General features: G+C 49.6%; 1 pseudogene; it reads left to right on the top strand.

Moving 5' to 3' along the window:
- Positions 1 to 5,700: 5,700 nt before the first annotated feature.
- Positions 5,701 to 16,326, top strand: LOC146175152 (uncharacterized; annotated as a pseudogene).
- Positions 16,327 to 17,115: the final 789 nt, after the last annotated feature.

Genomic DNA, 17,115 nt, shown 5'->3' with positions numbered 1-17,115 from the left:
CGGACACATATTTATTACACACATGCACAGACGCTAACACTCAAACAAAAAAAATTAAAAATACTAACGCAACCTACAAAGACTACTGATAAACACGATGCTTCACATTAAGAAACAGCGTTCCACTTTTACACTACGAGACAGCGTTCAAGCTTACAGCACGAAGCGGGCGACGCGTTTCGTGGGTCCAGGCAGTGGCGTCGGCGTCCAGGTGGCGTTCGGCTTGCTATGAGCTGGTCTTGTTGGCCGCAACGGACGACCTCCCGTTGAAGCGTGGGATGAAGCAACGTTGGCGTTCGTGGCGGCGTTGTGGTGAACCTCCTGGCCGATGCAAGTGGACGGTGGTACGAGCTTTGGAGGTGCCCCCGGGACGTAGCAGGTGGCTGAGTATTCGCTCAATCTCTTAAACCGGTTTGATAATAGCAGGGATTCTATTGTGCAGTGCCGCAGAACATGCGGACACCAGCACAGCAGCCGGTGTTGCTCACTCCCAGCCAAGGCGTCCCTCACCTCCCGGAGCCTCCACTTCTCTGGCTTCCTACCACTTGCCTCTTCATATCGCGCCTTTTTATAACCTCCGCGTTCGAACACATCAGCCTTGTCGTCGTCTTTATCGTCTCTTGTTCACCAATCAGCGTTTGCCATGTCACCGCCTACTTCTTCTACTTAATCCTTCGTTGGTCCACCTAATCCTTTTCGCCGTCGTCGTCTTCTTTGCTTTCGAAAAAAGCCTCTGTCTTCGGCCTCTTACATGCGACAAGGGCCCCTCTCTCTCGAGTTTCCCCTTGAAAACTGCTTACAGTTTCGCTGCCATTACGACTTCCAGCAAACCGAATATCTTCTCCGGACAGTCTGAACCCAACATTGAGAACACCTCAGTTGTCTTGAAAGCGCCCGAATCACACCACTGACAAAACACACCAAAATGGTCTTCATAGAACACTATCACAACACTATCACCCCACTGCCACAACGCACCAAAATTGTATTCATAGAACACTGTCACAACACTGTCGTTGTCCGTACAGTGTCCTTAATAGACATGATAACGCGCACAACACATTTCATTGTATAGACACACATCAACAAAACAAGCCCCCCAAAAAACATAACTCAAATCAAGGCCTGTGCGGCTCTACTTATGAAATCTGCGCCAATGTTGTCTCTGCCTTTATTATATTTCGCATAAAATTCGTGCTCTTGCAAGGCTAGGCTCCACCTCATGACTTTGCTATTGTTCATTTTGGCTTTGGTTAGATATTCGAGCGGCTGATCAACAGTTTGAATTCGAAAGTGTCTCCTGTAAAAATAAATATGAAATTTCTTCACTGCCCATTCCACAGCCAAAGATTCCTTTTCAATGGCGGAGTAGTTGCTTTCACAAGCATTTAATCTTTTACTAGCATAGAATATCGGATGTCATTTGTGATTCTCTTCTTGCAAGAGTACTGCTCCCAATGATCTGTCGGACGCGTCAGTGCGAAGTACAAACTCTTTGTCTAAGTTCGGAGCAAGCAGAACAGGAGGATTTGCCATATGCTGTTTTAACATGTTCACTGCGTCGTGGCCCACCGGTGGATCACGCAACGCAGTCGAGCCGTGCTGGCGCAAACAACGAGGCGTTTCTTGCAGTTCGACGACGATATGTTTCCACAAATGCATGATAATTAGTTTCCACTATCATATCACAGATGGCGGCAGAGATATAACAGATATAACATTTCGCAGGTAACGAGGAACCGAGCGCACAGCAGGATCGTCTCTATCGTATTCGACCCTTGATGGATAAAATGAATCGCAATTTCTGCTCAGTGTTGGAGCCAGGCAAAGAGATTGTCATTGACGAAACGATGATTCCGTGGCGTGGGCTGTATTGCCTTCAGGCAATACATCCAGGTAAAGCCCACAAGTATGGATTCAAGCTATACAAGGCCTGCACGAAGGAAGGCTATACATTGAAAGTGCAAATATATGCCGGAAAATCTGACGCCATAGCGGGCATGGGGCATGCCGAAGAAGTAGTAGTAAATTTGATGGCTGGCTTCACCGGCTGTGGTCGCGCACTTTTCGTAGACAACTTCTACGCGAGCATGCCGCTTGCGTCACGCCTGTTGAAGGATGATACATTTTTATGTGGCACTCTCCGATCGAACCGAAAGGGGCTTCCGAAAGAAGTTACAGAAGCTAGAGTAAAAAAGGAGAAGTCATTGGTCTTGAATCCCACAAAGGCATAAAGGTGCTGAAGTGGTTGGATAAACGGCCCGTTCTCATGATGACAACGGTTGCTGAGCATGACGCCAGCCTTGTTGATACCGGAAAAAAACGAGAAAGGGTGAGCCGATCATGAAACCGCGCACAGTCCTCGACTACAACGCGGCGAAAAGGGGCGTTGAGTACAGTGACCAAATGACGTCCTACTACTCCTGCCTACGGAAAGGGCTCAAGTGGTATAGGAAAGCTGCGGTGGAGCTCATCGTTGGAGCTGCAGTTGTGAACGCATGGGTTGTCCGTTCAATGGTGGACGGTAAAACATCGCCAATCATCGCATTCCGCGAGGACTTGGCACGCGCACCTTTCGCCACAGCTGAGATTGAGAGCGAAAGGACACGCGGAACAAAGCGCGCCCATACGCTGGAACAGGCCGATGGACCTGCACGGTCTGTCCGAAGGAGATGTACTGGATGCTACGCATCGCTGAGAGCTCGCAGAAGCCCAGAGCAGGTAAGGGTAATGGCGAAGAAAGTTGTTACATTCTGCGCAAATTGCGAGGGAAGGCCATTTATGTGTTTGCCATGTTTCAATCTTCTGCACGAGTAGAACTCCTGAACATAGACTGCGTTTTAGACATCGTGAGCTGGTGGCACGTAAGACGTTTAGCTGCAAAGGCTGTGACTTGAACTGTTTTTTTTTCTTCGGAAAATTATTCTGGAAATATTTCAATAAAATGTCGAGTTTGAGGTTAATTCTTGTGTCTTGGTGCTTAGTGAATGCTGAAACGCAGGGTCACGTGGCGTTGCCCACAAAGAGGAGCTGGTCGGTGCGTAGTAAACGTAGCAGGCAACGGCTTCAAAACGCAAACTCTTTATTGTGGAAACTCGTAAATGTCCAGTAAAAGAAAGAAGAATCCAGGGCGCGAGAGCAACAAGCGCCTCTGGCACTTGTTCGGACCAGAACGACCGAAACTCTTGGCCGCGATCTAATTACATAAAGCAGAACTTTTGTCGACAGAAAGGGCGCCGTTTTTCAAAGACATCCTTGAGAACTTGCTTCGGTCACGTTCATTGGGGATGAAGCGAGCATAGTCGCGGTAATAAATGACTCGATAAATTCTCCAGGTGCCGTATGTTACAAGGATCCATGATCCATTTGGTTCTTTACATCAGGTCATTTTTGTTCGATGACGTAGCCATGCTATTCAAACGTTCGTGGGAAGCGACCTGACTATTGGCGACCAGACCTCGCTATTGGACGCACCTTGCAGCCAATATTGAACCACAGCACGCAACGAATGGCGAAGGTATCTGCTGCTTTTCATTTCTGTGATTGATCGATCGTCTGTCAGGCTTAATTGCGTCACGCGAAACAGAGCGGAAAAGGGGCTATAGATTCTTATAAAATGCGACCCCAGAGGAAGCAACTTCCTGGAAATGCACGGACCAAGTGAACCACTTGATGATTTTCTGCGCTAGCATACATAATTGAAGTAGCCCGCGCAAACTGCGATTGAAAATGCCAGTACAGCCATCTTTCAGCAGGCGGAACAAACAGCCTCATAAGTGTACCCCACCGGTGTGTCACGCCGCACCCGCGGAAAGCGTCGGGTGACCCACCGGTGGGCCATAACGCACAGAGATCAAAACTATGATAAGGGGCTACGCAGTGAACGTGTTAAAGTCATGAAGGCGTTTTTGTGTTCAGCTGTCCAATAAAGTTTATTACTGACACCCTTCCAAGTGAGCTCTACAAGTGGATAGGCTATGCGATCATAATCGACAATAAACTCCCTGTAGTACCCAGTTAAACCAAGAAACGACTGTACTTCCTTCCTAATAGTGGGTGTCTGGGCTGCCTGTATTTTTCCTAATACATCGTCTTTCGTCGTGATGCGGCCCATCCCGAGCATCTGCCTGACAAAAGATATAGCCTCAAAGCCTATCCCACATTTTGCTGGTTTTACCGTCAGCTTGGCTTGCTGAATTATGTCAAAGAGCCTCTCTAGCGTAACTACGTGTTCTTTCCATGTATCGGTCGCCACCAGGATGCCATCGATATAACGTTTTGGAACCCATCCAAAACTTTCCTCATCAATTTCATGAAAATAGCCGATGCTGTATTCAATCCAAAGGGCATGAACTTAAACTGAAACTATGACGCTGCGCAGAAAAAAGCTGTTTTCTCCTTCGATGATTTCTCCATTGGTATTTGCCAATACCCTTTAGCTAAATCAAGTTTATAAAAAAACTTTTTGTTGCCTACCTTAGCGAACACCACGTCCGCTCTTGGAATACGTTCAGCATCGTTTACAAGACGCCATTAAGCCGGCGAAAGTCTGCGCACAGTCTGTTGGTGCCATCAGGTTTTTTGACGACCACAAGAGGGGCATTGTATGCAGACCATGACCTCTCGATTATACCCAACTCCAACCTTTCCCGCACATCTTTTTCAATTGATTCCTGTACCACTAACGGTAGTGGGTATTGCCTCACACTGATTGGTCGGTATGTACAGAGTTCTAATTTGCAGCATATGATGTCAGTCTTGCCCGGTACATCCGAAAAAATATCTCCCTTACTTTGTAGTAGAGCCCTTATCTCTGAGCTTTTGTCTGCATTCAAATTGAGGTTTATTAATACCTTTTCCCAACCCACATTTTTCTTCAAATCCTAAGAGGGCATCTCAACAACATCATCTGGGTCTTCTACCAATACAAAGCAAGCGACCTTGTCTCCTAACTCTTTCGGTGCTGGAACTCTTTTTTCGTATTTCTTCAACATGTTTCCATGAAATACCTTCTTGGTGTTATTTATTAATAATTCATAATCTATATAGTTTTTCTTCTGTGTCACTAGGTAGGGTCCTTTCCATTGCATCAATAACTTGTTGTCCGTGGGCAGTGGGATCAAAACCCTGTCGCCTGGATTGAGATTCCTATTGGTAGCTTTCTTGTCATAGTAGCCCATATAGCGTCCTCGCGCCCACTCGAGACCTTGATGTGCCATGCTACATGTTTCCTTCGGCTTGTCTCGCTACCCCAGCACATAAGTCTATGTCGTCTTGAACTCCGCTGCAATCTTCTTATTTGCCCACAGCTCCTTAGGTATTGTGAAGGGGCCCCTAAAGGTTCTTCCATGCAACATCTCGAAAGGCGAGAAGCCAAGACTTGCTTGCGGTACTTCGCGGTAGGCAAATAAAAGAGCTGGAAGCTATCTATCCCAATCGGTTCGTCTTTCCTGGCACATTTTCTTAGTCATACTTTTGAGCGTCCCATTGAATCGCTCTACTAGACCATTACACATTGGATGGTGTGGCGCTCTTAGTAAATGCCTTATAGACAGAAGGCGTTCCGATGAGAAGTTTCATCCATGGTCACTTAAAATCTCTTTGGGAATCCCATAGCGAGCGAAGATCTCCAAAAGACCTTCAGCAACTTAGACACTGTCGATAGTTTTCAATGGAATGGCGTCAGGATAACGAGTAGACATGTCGACCAAGGTAAGCACACATCTATTGCCTTTAGTAGATCTTGGACAGATTGGTCCCACAATGTCAGTAGCATCTCTCTGAAACGGTAGGTCGATAGTTGGCATCTTGTCCAGTGGTACGGTACTAACTCTGCCCTTTGGGATTGTGCGTTGGCAAACGTCGCACGACCTAAAAAAGCGTTTAACGTCGCTTCGAACACCTGGCCAAAAGATCTCCTCGTGGATCCTGGACACCGTCTTCTGAACCCCCTGGTGTCCGGCCATGATGGTGTCGTGCCCTAAGCGTAAAACCGTCTCTCGCAAATCTTTCGGTAACACAAGTTGTAGGAGTGCAAACTGCTGGGCTAGTTGGTTCATATCGCTGGTTCCCTTCCTATACAAGTTGTTGTACCTGCCTTCCTGAGATAAATATTGTGAGCCTTCCGTGGATGTTCTTTAATTTATTCATTCCATGATCTTCCTCTTTCATTTGTACATACCATCATCATCGTCCCGCGGCGCCGGCTCAGGCGCGCGCCTGGGCTTTGTCATCGGAGTAAAACGCCAGACACGGCATCCCTTGCTTTGACGTCTCGACCTTGCCGTCTCGACGTGGCCTTCTTCCACAAGTGGTGGAGGTAGGACTTGATCCCGTTGCTGTTTCGTGCCCTGCCTCTCGCTGGAGCTGCGTTCCGGTCACTGTTTACCGCCTGCCACCATCGTTATGACTACCGAGAGTACCCACGAATCCGCAGCACCCTCTACCTCGGCTGCACCACCCCCTCCGACTGTGCCCACACGACAACGCGACCCGCCGCTGTCCGCTGGTCGTCGCGATGAAGACGTCGATGACTGGCTGGACACCTATGAACGCTGCAGTAACTACAACCGGTGGGACGATGCTCTAAAATTTCTGAATGTTTCTTTCTGCTTCATTGAGGTCGCCAGAATCTGGTTTATTAACCGCGAACCCCACACCACTAACTGGAACACGTTCAAGCAGCAGTTCCGCCAATATTTTGCGGACCCAGCAGTTCGGACAGAGGTCGCGAAGAATAAGCTCGCCTCTCGCCTCCAAGGTCCCGATGAGGCGTACGCGTCCTACATAGAGGCCATACTTGCACTTTGCCGGCGTATTAGTCCCACCATGCCGGAACCTGAACGCGTACACCATATCTTGAAAGGAATTAATTCAGTGGCATATAACATCCTGATTGCCCAGAATCCTTCTACCGTTTACGCCATTATTGCGACCTGCCAACGTATCGACCAGCTGCAGTCCTCCCGATTGCAGCCCGGCATTGCTACTGGCCCGACCTCTGCTGACATGGATCTGCGGGCACTGATTCGAGCCATCATCCGGGAGGAGCTCCAAGCCCTCAAGCCTGTCTGTCAACATGGGTGCGATCATTCTTCGGTACCTTCTAATGACGCCGGTCTCCGCAACATCATTAAAGATGAGCTGGCAACAATCACTCGGCCTATGGTGTCCGACCCTCCTGCAACCCGCCCAGCATCGACTTACGCAAACGTCGCAGCATCACCCCCTCCTTTTGTTCCGCCGCCACAACTGGCACCGCCCTACAACCACATCAACGCCGTGGCGACGGCTCAGCCTACGCCACCCTATTACGCACCTTGGCGCCCCTCTCGCCCAGTTTGCTACTACTGTGGAATCCGAGGGCATATATCCCGCTTCTGTCGTCGACGCATTCAAAACGAGCGGCGTGGTTACGACGCCTTCGAAAGTGACGTACCCTCATATTATCAGCGGCGACCTATTCCCAGCCCACCTCGACGATCCTCCCCACCTCCAGTATCTTCCTCTGAGCCTCGTGGGAACCATGTATCCCGACGCCGGTCCACATCCCCATACCGCCGCTCAGTTTCCCCTCTCCGCCCCGCAACCGTTCTCCCTGTCCGCCATCCGGAAAACTAAGTGTTGCAGTTTCCGGAGGTCAAACTGCACTCTGCGAACTTACTAAAAGTCCTCCTGATCGCCCGTATAACGTGATTGCTGTTATCGCTGAAGGTTTACCGGTTGAAGCTTTGATTGATACAGGGGCTGCAATTTCTGTTATTCACGCTGATTTGTGCTACCGTTTGCGAAAAGTGACAACACCATATGATGGGCCTGAACTCCGTGGAGCCAGTGACGTCCCTTTGCGCCCTTCAGCGAAGTGCACCGTACGAGTTGTTATCGACGGCATCCGCCATCATGTGCAGTTTGCTGTACTCTCACCTTGTGCGCATCTGATGATTTTTGGATGGGATTTTTTGTCAACCGCTTCAGCGTTAATTTCTTGTGGTGAGCGTGTTATCCATATGACAGACAGCGATTTCTCATCTGACTTTCCTGAACGACATCATCCCCTCGTTGCCGCCGCTGATACTGTTTTGCCTCCTCAGTGCGAAAAACTGCTTACTGTTGTTTCTGACCACATCACTGACGGGGACGTACTAATAGCACCATCATATAGTCATCTTGCACGCGGCATCGCCTTCCCGTCAAGTCTTGTCCGATTCCACAACGGCTCAGCGACAGTAGTGGCCACTAACACTTCACGTGAATCCCTCGTGCTACCAAAAGGAACTTCTCTGCATTGCATGGTGGATGTTCAACCTTTTTCCCTGATGGTGCTCACCGCCCCTCCGCCTCAGCAACGTGTTTCGTCAGACGTCTCTCTTTCTGTTCTCGGAAAGACTATTAATCCGAAACTTACGCCGAGCCAACGCCAAGAACTGCTGACATTGCTTCGACACCACCAAGCCATTTTTGATGCCACTTCCACACCACTGGGACAGACTAGTGTTGCGCACCATCGCATCATTACTGAAGGTAACTCTATCGTTCGCCGACGGCCTTATCGGGTTTCCCTCTCTGAACGAAAAGTAATTGAAGAAAATGTAAATGACATGCTCCATCGCAATATAATTCGTCCCTCAACAAGCCCATGGTCCTCCCCAGTAGTGCTAGTTAAAAAAAAGGACGGCTCGGTACGCTTTTGTGTTGATTACCGCGCCCTCAACAAAATTACCCGCAAAGATGTATATCTGATGCCACGAATTAAAGACGCCCTTGACTCTCTCCAAGGCTCAGAATATTTCTCGACCTTGGACCTTCGCTCAGGTTATTGGCAAATACCTATGCACGAAGACGACAAAGAAAAAACCGCTTTCGCAACACCCGATGGTTATGCCTTTCGGACTTTGTAACGCACCAGCGACATTTGAAAGAATGATCGATACTGTGCTTCATGGCCTAAAATGGAGAACCTGTTTGTGCTACTTGGACGACATTGTTATCTTTTCGACAACCTTTAATGACCATCTCACGCGCCTGAATGAAGTCCTCACCTGTCTCGCTTCGGCAGGCCTTCAGCTCAACACCAAGAAATGCCACTTTGCACAGAAGGAAATTAGAATACTGGGACATCTGGTCAGTCATGACGGCATTCGCCCAGATCCTGAAAAAACAATCGCGGTCTTGAACTTTCCTCGTCCACAACGGACTACAGATTTGCGCAGTTTCCTCGGCCTCGCCTCTTATTTCCGGCGTTTTATAAGGCATTTTGCAACTATTGCTGCACCACTTCATGAGCTACTTAAAGCACGCAGCCCTTTCGTATGGACAGAACAGTGCGAAACTGCTTTTAATGACCTAAAGCACGCCCTCACATCAGATCCTGTTCTTGCCCACTTCAGTGACAGCGCTCCAACTATCCTGCAAACCGATGCCAGTGGTCACGGTCTTGGCGCTGTACTTCTGCAGCGTGATGCAACATCGCGTGAGAAAGTGATTGCCTTTGCCAGTCGGACTCTGACTCCAGCTGAGAAAAACTACACCATTACCGAGCAGGAGTGTCTTGCCGTCGTCTGGGCTGTCCAAAAATTTCGCCCTTATCTATACGGTCGGCACTTCACAGTTGTGACCGACCACCATGCTCTTTGCTGGTTGTCTTCACTCAAGAATTTGACAGGCCGACTTGGCCGCTGGATTCTACGCCTGCAAGAATACCATTTCGACGTCACTAATAAATCTGGTCGCCAACACCAAGACGCCGACGCTCTCTTTCGCTGCCCACTTACGGAATCAGCCTGCTGTTTTTCTTCGCAACGCATTTCTACCTCTGACCACAGCCGGCCATCTCTTCCCCCGACGCATATCACAACAGTTTCTTTTGACGATTCTGAGCACGAACACGCACTCCGCTCGCAGCAATTAGCTGACGCCTACTGTCGTCCTATCATCGACCGCCTTATCGGCGCTTCGGACCAGCCCAATGCTAGGCTTCGCCGACAGCTTCGCAATTTCAAGCTCGAAGATGGCATCCTACTCCGTTACGTGTATTGCCCTGATGGAACTCGCTGGATCCCAGTCGTGCCGCGTGTGCTTCGCCCACGTATTCTGGCGGCTCTCCACGATGACGCTACTGCAGGCCACCTTGGTTTTGACAAAACCTACGACCGCGTGAGAAAACGATTCTTTTGGCCTGGCTTATCTTCCACCGTTGCCAAATACGTCGCATCCTGCCCTCTGTGCCAACGTCGCAAACGACTGACTTCTTCGCCCGCTGGCCTTCTACGACCTCTTCCTTGTCCCGCCACGCCATTCGACGTAGTCGGCATCGACTTATATGGTCCCCTACCTCTCTCCGATGGGGGTAACCATTGGATTATAACAGCTGTCGACCACCTCACACGCTACGCTGAGACAGCACCTGTACCGACTGGTTCCGCTGAAGAAGTAGCAAATTTCTTTTTGCGATCAATTGTATTACGTCACGGCGCTCCTCGGGTGCTCCTAAGTGACCGCGGTACAGCCTTCTTATCGAAAGTCGTTGCCGAAGTTCTTCAAGCGTCATCCACCCTTCATAAGACAACCTCGAGCTACCATCCCCAGACTAACGGGCTGACTGAGCGATTTCACCGCACCTTATCGGATATGATCTCCATGTACATCTCACCGGATCATCGAAATTGGGACATTATTCTACCATTCGTCACTTTCGCCTATAACACAGCAGTACAGCGGACTACCGGTTATTCTCCATTTTTCCTCGTTTATGGCCGTCCTCCCACTACAATTCTCGACGCTTCCTTCTTCTCTACGCCCGACTACTCCACATCAGTACCTACCCATTTTTTATCTCGTGTGGCCAGATGCCGTCCTCTTGCCCGCCTCAACACGGCAGCGTGCCAGGAAGACCGCAAGACTCGCTATGATTCTACACATCGAGTGGTCTCTTTCCGTCCTGGCGACGAAGTACTGCTTTATACACCGTTGCGCACCCCTGGCCTTAGTGACAAATTCCACCACCGCTACATAGGTCCCTATGCGGTCATAAGCCAAACTTCCCCAGTGAATTACAAAGTGACGCCTGTTGATACCCCAGCTGAGCGACGCCACCGTGGAACTGAAATTGTTCATGTGTCTCGCTTGAAACCGTTTGTGCGCCGCGATGCATCGCTTAGTTAGGAGCGGCCAGGCTGGCCGCTTCCGACCCCCCGGGCAGATTGTGTGAGCCTTCCGTGGATGTTCTTTAATTTATTCATTCCATGATCTTCCTCTTTCATTTGTACATACTATCATCATCGTCCCACGGCGCCGGCTCAGGCGCGCGCCTGGGCTTTGTCATCGGAGTAAAACGACAGACACGGCATCCCTTGCTTTGCCGTCTCGACCTTGCCGTCTCGACCTGGCCTTCTTCCACAATATGCATTTCTGTGAAGAAGACCGTCTACCAATTGAAATTGAAACGAGGTACGACTCCATCTCCTTTTCTGAATTTCTCCTACATTATCTAAGAAGGCTTGCAAGCTCGAATCTTCTCTTTGCTTAATTGCCATTTCGCCCGGTGGTACGTTCAGGGAAATCGCAACGGGAGTAGAGAGCGGCCGTGGCGTCGCTCTGGCTGTCTCTTGCGCTGTCGTGCACTCTGGCTCTCTCTTGCTTTTCCTCGTTTTAGTGCTTCCCAATATCAATCATCCTCCACTCAGGATCAAGGTAATTGAACCCTCTTGCACCCGAATGTTTCCCAATATGAGATTGTAGATGGGCTGCTCTACGTATTTTGCCAATAGCTTTACGGTATAATAGGGGGTTGACACTAAAATCCTAGCTTCCGGAAGGGACCTAACCGTGCTGTCCACCAGGGTGAGAGCGGACGCTTCCCCTGTTATGCCTTCATCACTCACTAGGCTTCTCCGAAGCAAAGCTGTATTTGCTCCACTGTCACTAAGTACCAATATATGACGGTCCCCTATTTGTCCAAAGATCACTGGCATTGCTGTTTTCGACTTGGACGTTCCACGCTCCACTTCATTGTCCAGTGGCGTTTGTTCCTCTTTGAGCTGTGGCACTTTGGCTGGTGTGATGTCTTTCGTTAAATCAACAACACATTCAGCACGGTCTTGCGTTACATATCGGCATTCTTCCGCAGTATGTCCTCTCCTGATGCACTGCTAGATATACAATCACCTGCATGGTGTCCCACCTAGTTACAGAGGAAGCATCTGATAAGCGTCCTAAAGGGGTCTTGGTTTTGACGAATTTAATTCTCAAACCTTCTGATTTTCTTCCTTCCCCTTACTCATATTCCTGAGAGCTTGAGCTTCGAGAAACTGGTCTGCATTCTCGGCAACCTCTTCTAATGAACACAAATCTATTTCTTTCAGCAATACCGCCAGGTTTGGACTGCAGCATACTACAAACTTCTCTGTCACCAGTTTGTTACGCACGCCTTCAAATCTCTTTTCTGTGTTCGGCATCTGAAGCCACCTGTCGAAATAATTGGCTAGCCAATAAGCAAACTGCTTAGCGGTTTCGGAATCCTCAGGTTTCGCGGTGCGGAATATTTTGAAAGTCCTCTGCTGTAGGCCTAAATTTTGGAGAAGTGACTTTTTGACTTTATCGTAATCCATGGAATCAGACGCAGGCATCCTACCAAACATATTCAGCACTTCCCCGACTAAACACATACTCAACGCTATTGCCCATTAAGAGTGCTCCCAACCTTGTCCTATCCGCTCAAATCATTGCAGATATGCGTCCAAGTCATCTCTTTTGTCATCAAAAGGAGCCATCAGCTTCCTTGGAAAAACTGCCGCCGATCAAGGCGCTGTGTTCTCCAATCACCTGCTGCTGTTTCCACAGCAAAAACTCCTTCTCTTGTTCAATTCTTCTAACCTCGCGTTCCTCTCCTTCCTTTGCTTCATGCGCTGCTTAACGCGCATCTTCACACGCTTGCGCACTTTCATCTCTTAGTTTCACTTCTTGCTTATAGACTCATCGCCTTCTTTTTGTTTAGCCCTAGCTTGAGAGCCATCTCTAATGTGTCTTCGCCAATTCCATACTGTCTGCCGTCGAGCAGTCCGAAAGATCTGAGACGAATAGAAAATAAACAAGAAATTGAATCCTGGCAGGATCGCAACTTGTTTCTTTGTCGCGGATCCCCGGCGAACGCTCAGGCCAAAAACATGAACCAGATGCCAGCCATCCCCGCACGGACGCACATTTAATCCACACATACACGGACGCTAACACTCAAACAAAAATAATTTACAAAAACTAACACAACCTACAAAGACTACTGATAAACACGATGCTTCACATTAAGAAACAGCGTTCCACTTTTACACTACGAGACAGCGTTCGAGCTTACAGTTCGAAGCCGGCGGCGCGTTTCGTGGGTCCAGACAAGGCGTCGGTGCAGAGGTGGCGTTCGGATTGCAATCAGCTGGTCTTGTTGGCCACAACGGACGGCCTCCCGTTGAAGCGTGGGCTGCCGCAACATTGGCGTTCGTGGCGGCGTTAAAGTGAACCTCCTGGTCGATGCAGGTGGACGGTGGTACGAGCTTTGGAGGTGCCCTCTGGACGTAGCAGGTGGCTGAGTAATCGCCCAGTCCCCGGAAGCGGTTTGAGAACAGCAGGAAGTCTACGGTGTGCCGTAGAACACGCGGGCACCGGTAAAGCAGCCGGCATTGCTCACTCCAAGCCAAGGCCCCCCTCAACTCCCGGAGCCTCCGCTTCTCTGGCTTCCACCCATTTGTCTCTTCATATCGCGCCTTTTTATAACCTCCGCGTTCATACACGTCAGCTTTATCGTCTTCATCGTCTTCTGTTCACCAATCAGCGCTTGCCATGTCACCGACTATTTCTTATACTTCTTAATCCGTCGTTGGTCCACGTAATCCTTTTGCGCCGTCACTGTCTTCTTTGCTTTCTCAAAAAGCCTCGGTATTTGGCCTTGTTGTGCCCGGCCAAAGCCGCCGAGAACATCAGCCGGACGCGAAACTTCGCCGGCGAACGCCTCCTTCAGAAAATCCGGATACTGCTCTGCAAAGCATCTGTGCACTGGAGGCGAACCATGCCAAGGGGAGAGAAGCGACGTGTTTATACATGAGCTGATCATCCAGACAGCTCGGCGTCGTAGCCCTGGCGGTGGACCCTTTCCCGCCCTTTCTTTTCTTGATCTCACCAGCGCCGAATCAGATTCATCGCTACCGCCCTGGGAGCTGACAGCCATCGTTCACGAAACGGGTGACGAGCGCCACGCAACCAACTCCTTGGCACAATTGTGTTGACGGCGGGCTACTGTGTGATAACCCCACCGCACAACATTGGATGGCATCTGCAGGATTGACCGGCGTCAGACATCTCGGCGCGGTGAGTACCTGAAGACTTTATCTGACACACAGGGTAGCTTAGAGAAAGGCTGAGCGTGGCATTGTGTTAACCTTGCGTGTTTGAAGCCTACAGGAAGTGTTCTGAAAACCAAGGGATGCTGAGAGGGCAATCAGTGTGAGAGAAGCTTGCGCGTCTCTTGCTAAGATGGAGAGAGCGAACGTCTAGTACACTATTCTAAAAAGGAGGCAAACAAGAGGCCGATGTAAATGATGGAGTTACAAGGTCATAGAACTCCTCCAAATTTGTGAGTAGTTGAGCATCGATTTGGGCTCAACGGAAAGAAAGAAGGCGATCCTTGAGATCGTGTAGACTAAGGACGTGACGGTTGACGAAGCCGCAGAGGCCTGGGCTTATATCAGTGAGGCCATGAACGGTAGGATAAGAAGGAACATCGTGAGCGGGAGGAGAAGGAACGCCGCGAGAAAGAGGAAGAGAAGGAACGTCGTTAGCGGGAGAAGGAACGCCGCGATAAAGAGGAAGAGAAGGAACGTTGTGAGCGGGAGGAGGAGAAGGAACGCCGCGAGAAAGAGGAAGAGAAGGAACGTCGTGAACGGGAGGAGGAGAGGGAACGTCACGCGAAAGAAAAAGAGAGGGAACGTCGCAAAGAAGAAATGCAGGAGCGTGAGGCGCTTATACAGATGGAACTTAAAATGAAAGAATTGGAGCTCCGCAAAAGCTCGCCAGCACCTAGCTGAGCTTCTGTGACAATCCCCTCTAACAGTCCCAAAATCCGTGATCAAGTACCGTCTTTTGCCACTGGCGAGGATATGGCTAAATTCCTCGTGAAATTTGAGTATGTGTGCGAACGGAATGACATCGAGCCATCCCTCTGGGCACAGAACTTGTTGGCTTTGCTTCCCGGGGAGGCATATGACGTAATCACGTGTCTGTCGAAAGAGGCTTTCGAAAGCTACAGTGATGTCATGGAAGCACTACAGCGGAAGTACGAATGGTCGCCCGAAGCCTTCCGGCAGAGGTTCTGGTATGCTCATAAGGGTAAGGAGTCGCATGCTGACTTCGCGTTCAGTCGGAAAGCCGACCTAGTTTAGTTGCTCAAGGGCGCAGATGTTTATGACGATCGCGATAAGGTCGTGGAATGCATCGCATTAGAGCAATTCTACCGTTGCATCGATGATGATGTGGTTGCTAGATAAGCTAACGGAGGTTAAGCTAAACAAGGCAGCAGGGTTAGCGCAGAATATTACGCCTGCCGAAGCTTGCACAACAAGGCAGTGAGCGTAGAGAAAACTGACAGGAAAGATGGCTTTTCGAGGAGGCCCGACGAATGGAAGCCATTAACGCATCGCGAGTTTCGTAAAGACTCGTCTCTTACAAAAGAAACTGTAAGGGAAGGGCAGAATGAGTCTTAGAGCACTAATGATGCTCCCAAATAGGGCAACGATGCGACACGTTCTTTTGAAAAACGCAAACCGCTGAAATGCTATAACTGCAAAACTGAAGGGCGCCTAGCAACATACTGCAAAGAGAGAGTTCTGTTGGCGACCATTCGGGAAACAGACAAAATCCTGAGACTGTTGGAGCCATATATGCAGGAGATTAAGGTAAACGGAAAGAAATGCAGAGCACTTCGGGACTCGGCAGCAACTATGGACGTTGTCCACCAGTCTTTCGTATCCCCGAGTGAGTTTACGGGAGAATGCGCTTGGATACAGCAAGTGGCCGAGGAGCAGAGTGTGTCTACCGATTGCGATGGTCACCATTGAAAAATAATGTGGTAAACTAAACACAGAAGTCGCTGTGTGTGCCGCCCTCCTAGAGAAATTTTCATACCTCTTCTCAAACATCTCGGAGCAGCTTCTAAAGGATCAGGGCAAATCATTCTTAGCCGACGTGGCGTACATGGTCCCCACGTGATCCAAAGCACGCAATCTGTCGAAGCAACTTGATCTTGCGCCAGTGCGAACCGCGCTGTGGCACACTGGACGAGCAGGGTAACTTGAACTTTGAGACGGCACGGCAGGGAACGCGGGAGCTGGTGTGAGCGAGCCGTGTTTGGACGTGGCTGAGAATGATGCCTGCGCTGTAGACGCGGCGCGGCCTCAACTCTCGCTCTTATTCGCACCGGCTGGCAAGCGCTGGCTGCAGTTGATAAGGAAACTCTCATTCTCGAGCAGCAGGAAGACTGCTCGATTGCCGATTTCCTGAAGAGCGTCGAACTGAGTGTGGAGAAAAAGGGAGTTGAATTTTATGAGAGATCAGGCAGCTACAGGGATAAGCAGGGTCTAAAATATGAGCGGCTTTGGATTCCTCGGAAGTATCGCGGTCAGCTACTAGAACTCGCGCATGAGAATGCGTGGGCAGGGCATTTTGGCTAGAAAAAGACCAAGACTAGAATTGCTCAGGCGTTTTATTGGCCATATTGTTGGAAAGATGTTAAACAATTCGTGCGCTCTTGCGACACCTGCCAGAGAATGGACAAATCTAATGACAAATGGAAGGCGCCAATGAAGTTGGTGCCAGTCATAACAGAAGCTTTTCAGTGACTGGTAACCGATATTGTAGGTCCTCTGCCACGATCAACGAATGGTTGCCGGTATGTTCTGACTGCCCTGTGTGTCGCGACCAGGTTACCAGAGGTAGTAGCACTTAAGGAGCTAAATTCTCCCCAGGCCGTGGACGCTCTGTTCTCAATTTTCGCACGCTTAGGGTTCCCTTCCGAGATACAGTGCGGTAACGGCAGCTTATTCACCAGCTGCCTAGCTTCCACCTTTTTAGATAAATGAG

Source organism: Amblyomma maculatum, chromosome 11, assembly GCF_055883805.1.
Source record: "Amblyomma maculatum isolate TAMU_Amacu chromosome 11, ASM5588380v1, whole genome shotgun sequence".
Taxonomy (NCBI): Eukaryota; Metazoa; Arthropoda; class Arachnida; order Ixodida; family Ixodidae; genus Amblyomma; species Amblyomma maculatum.
Note: the sequence above shows the minus strand (reverse complement) of the source record. Positions and strands in the feature narration are given on the sequence as shown.